The following is a 5000-nucleotide window of genomic DNA, read 5'->3' as shown; positions in this document are numbered from 1 at the left end:
TGCGGCGTGAAACACGAGCCGGATGCGCTTTTTCTGTTCTTCTCATCAAAGCTAATCAGAAATCAGAGTCTTCCTCAAACGCATCCGTTTGTTTCCTGATCTGTCCTAATGATCTCTAAAGCTCATTAAGCCCCGCCGCGCTCAGTTCATCTCATCTGCTTCAGTCGCCTGCGATCCATTAGAAACATCACAGCGCTGCTGCCAGACCAAACACTTCTGCTGAAACGTCATGCTTCAGACATTAAATCAGAAATATGCATTAAATAAACGAGCCATTATAGGCTGTTTTACTACGGTAAAGGTAGAACTTGAGCATGCATTTGAGAGAATCAACTGCAGTCTGTTCTTCACTGTATTTTCTGCGTTTGTCCAGCTGCGATCCTCACTGTAACAATTTCACATATATTTTTTAATAAAATATAATAAAATATGGGGATTTCAGTAATAATTTGACATTTTATATAAACTAAAATTAATAAAATAAAACAAAACAAAACATGTCTGTAGTAATATCACATATATTTTAAATAAAAGAAAATAAAATAAAAATGTGGATGTCCGTAATATTATCACATATTTTTTATATTTTATATAAAATATAAAAATAATCAAATTAAATAAAATGTGGATCTCAGTAACAATTTCACATATATTTTATATTTTTAAATAAAATATAAAATCTAATAAAATATGGGGATTTCAGTAATAATTTCACATATTTTATATAAAATAAAATCAATAAAATAAAAATATGTGGGTCTCAGTAACAACTTCATATATATTTTAAATAAAATAAAATCATGTGGATGTCGGTAATAATATCACATTTATTTTATATTTTATATAAAATTAATAAAATTAAATAAAATGTGGGTCCCAGTAGCAATTTCACATATATTCTATATAAAAAAATGAATTAAATTAAATTAAAAACATGTGGGTCTCAGTAACAATTTCACACAGAAACACAGGAGCGGCAGCATGAGGCCTTTCTCCTTTTATTTTTTAGCACGTTTCTGGGAAACCAACTGTTGCCGTCTGGCTTGAAACCAGAACAATCTGTGATACAGACGAAATAAAATCATCTGAAATGAACAGAACATTCTGGAACTAAATGAATAAATGTCTGACTGAAAGGTAATATATTGCATATTCTTATTTTACTTTATTTTATTGTATATATATATATATATAAGAATATACAATAAAATAGAAATAATAAACATTAAAAAGAGAACAGACTCCAGCTGAATGAAGCTCGGACAGTGTTTTCAAGGCCAGAAGATGAGATGAGCATCATTACTGGACACCTGACACCAGAACCCTTCCACGCGGCTCCAGACTCTCGCTCGAGATCTCAGCTCGTCACCTGATGCTTTTAATGACGGTTTAACCAAACACACAGAGATCTAGAGGACTGCTGTGTGTCTGTCATCAGTATGTGATGAAACATGAGTTCACAAAGCAGCTTTACAGAGAATCACGAGCATGCATTATAGCTGCATTTAGAGCCGGGAGATCATATACTTACATTTTGCAACAATAAATTTTGCTTTACTGCAAAATAAAATATATAATAATATAAAATAAAATAAAAATAACATAAAATAAAATATAATATAATAAAATAAAAACAATTGTTTTATTTTATATTTTATTATATTTTATATTTTAAAATATAAAAAAAAATAAAATAAAATATATAACAAATATATTTTTTAAATTCAATATTAAAAATAAAATAAAATATAAAAAATAAAATAAAATATAATATAAATAAAAAAAATAAAATAAAAAATAAAATAAAACATGTCTGTAATAATATCACATATATTTTATATAAACATAAAATATAAAATTACATAAAATGTGTATATCAGTAACAATTTCACATATGATCTTATCTTAATATCTTCATGCATTATAACTGCATATAGAGCTGGGAGGTCATATTACTTACATTTTACAACAATATATTTTGTTTTACTGCAATGCATGTCACTTTGGATAAAAGCATCTTCCAAATGCATCGATGCAATTGTAGTTTTAGCCAAATGACCAAAGATGAATTTGACTGCATGCATGACTTTTGACATTAACAACATTATATAGTTTTTATATGCTTTTTTTGTATTTTATTATTTGCATTTAGCACGGTTTGCACACTGCTGTCAGCAAACCCATGAAAACACAGCTGTACATGTTTTCTGGGATGCAAGATGCTCGTGGAGACACAGCGTCCTCTAGCTTAAACTAAATAAATGGTATTAAAATAGTATTAGATTGTACAAATTAAAATAAATTATTTTCTTTATATACATATCAGGGCCTACATATATATATTTCAGCTATAGTCAACATTTTTTCACAGTTTACGCTGAAGTACTAAAATAACCATCTACAACTGAAATAAAAATGAATGAAAACTATAAATATAGTTATAAGAATAAATAAACTATAAATATATATATTTAAAACTATGACAAACGACAAAAATATACAACAAAACGACTAAAATTTTAGAATTAAAATGTTTAAAATATAAACAATATAAAAATAAAATAAATATTTCCGTATTTTATACATAGGGCTCAACGCTAAGCGTTTTTTCTCAAATTACAAAATTCTAATTTTCACTGGCCCTGCCACAAAAAAATAAAATAAAATAGTTGCTGTTATCATTGGTTTTGACCCGTGTTATCTTTTATTCTAATAAATAAGCTTATATGACACCCCAAAATTTCACAATTCAATTTTACAATTCTCGATTCTAATTTCAAGCACAGCAAAAACTACTAGCCTGACAAATATAAAGCTCAAACACCATTAAAGACAAGTGAACAGTCAGTAAATAAGAACGTATGGACAAATTACAAGCGATAACACCACTGAATATACAGAACAAAGCTACAAATGAAATGATGCTTGATTAGAAAAACAGCAGATGGGCAGAATGAGACGCAGATACACTCTCTGACAGCAGGTGGCGCTTATTAACACTTTAAATGCTTTATACAGAGACTAGTGTTACACGATATACCGGTACTAAAAAGGTATCACGAAGAGTGAGTGAGTGAGTGAGTGTGTGTGTGTGTAGAGTGAGTGTGTGTGTGTGTGTGTGTGAGAGAGTGAGTGAGAGTGTGTGTGTGTGTGGAGAGAGAGAGAGAGAGAGAGAGAGAGAGAGAGAGAGAGAGAGAGAGAGAGAGAGAGAGAGAGAGAGAGAGAGAGAGAGAGAGAGAGAGAGAGAGAGAGAGAGAGAGAGAGAGAGAGAGAGAGAGAGAGAGAGAGAGAGAGAGAGAGAGAGAGAGAGAGAGAGAGAGAGAGAGAGAGAGAGAGAGAGAGAGAGAGAGAGAGAGAGAGAGAGAGAGAGAGAGAGAGAGAGAGAGAGAGAGAGAGAGAGAGAGAGAGAGAGAGAGAGAGAGAGAGAGAGAGAGAGAGAGAGAGAGAGAGAGAGAGAGAGAGAGAGAGAGAGAGAGAGAGAGAGAGAGAGAGAGAGAGAGAGAGAGAGAGAGAGAGAGAGAGAGAGAGAGAGAGAGAGAGAGAGAGAGAGAGAGAGAGAGAGAGAGAGAGAGAGAGAGAGAGAGAGAGAGAGAGAGAGAGAGAGAGAGAGAGAGAGAGAGAGAGAGAGAGAGAGAGAGAGAGAGAGAGAGAGAGAGAGAGAGAGAGAGAGAGAGAGAGAGAGAGAGAGAGAGAGAGAGAGAGAGAGAGAGAGAGAGAGAGAGAGAGAGAGAGAGAGAGAGAGAGAGAGAGAGAGAGAGAGAGAGAGAGAGAGAGAGAGAGAGAGAGAGAGAGAGAGAGAGAGAGAGAGAGAGAGAGAGAGAGAGAGAGAGAGAGAGAGAGAGAGAGAGAGAGAGAGAGAGAGAGAGAGAGAGAGAGAGAGAGAGAGAGAGAGAGAGAGAGAGAGAGAGAGAGAGAGAGAGTGTGTGTGTGTGTGTAGGGGGAGAGAGTGAGTGTGTGTGTGTGTATGTGTAGAGTGAGTGAGTGAGTGTGAGTGTGTGTGTGTGTGTGGGAGTAGAGTGAGTGAGAGTGTGTGTGAGTGTGTGTGTGTGTATGTGTAGAGTGAGTGAGTGAGTGTGAGTGTGTGTGAGTGTGTGTGGGAGAAGAGTGAGTGAGAGTGTGTGTGAGTGAGTGTGTGTGTATGTATAGAGTGAGTGAGGGAGTGTGAGTGTGTGTGAGTGTGTGTGGGAGAAGAGTGAGTGAGAGTGTGTGTGAGTGAGTGTGTGTGTATGTATAGAGTGAGTGAGGGAGTGTGAGTGTGTGTGAGTGTGTGTGGGAGTAGAGTGAGTGAGAGTGTGTGTGAGTGTGTGTGTGTGTATGTGTAGAGTGAGTGAGTGAGTGTGAGTGAGTGTGAGTGTGAGTGTGAGAGAGAGTGAGAGAGAGAGAAAATAAAGAAAACACACACACACACACACACACACCAGAAGAACAGCTAACGGCCTGAAATATAAATGGATTGAAACTCAACAAACACACCTACTGAAGGACGATTCAACTGCTGTCTGAATCACACACACACACCTAAGACTCTCCAAACTCCCACTGACACTTTAGTCTATATTCAAACAAACCTAAACAAAAGCTCCGAACGAATCGACACAATCTGCCACACTAAACACTGTCCGGCTCTGAATGCAGACGCAGCGAGTGTTAGCATGCAGAGCAAGAGAAGCACATCAAATAAACACCAGCAGATGAGAGTGTGTCGATGATAGAAACACTCCAGCAGCTCAGTAATAAATCAATACATACACGCATGTGCATGAAACAAACGCTCTTTCACGCATGCATTAACACACAGACACGTGTAGAAATGACACAGCTCAAGGACAGTCAGGAGCACACACTATTAATTACACGCATGAACACAGAGACTGGATGAATACAAGCGGCCATACAGATGACACTAAACAGACAGAGAGAAAGGACAGACAGACAGACAGACAGACAGAGAGAGAGAGAGAGAGAGAGAGAGAGAGAGAGAGAGAGAGAGAGAGAGAGAG

Source organism: Sinocyclocheilus grahami, unplaced genomic scaffold, assembly GCF_001515645.1.
Source record: "Sinocyclocheilus grahami isolate Dianchi unplaced genomic scaffold, SAMN03320097.WGS_v1.1 scaffold1851.1, whole genome shotgun sequence".
Taxonomy (NCBI): domain Eukaryota; kingdom Metazoa; phylum Chordata; class Actinopteri; order Cypriniformes; family Cyprinidae; genus Sinocyclocheilus; species Sinocyclocheilus grahami.
This window is presented reverse-complemented; position numbering follows the sequence as displayed.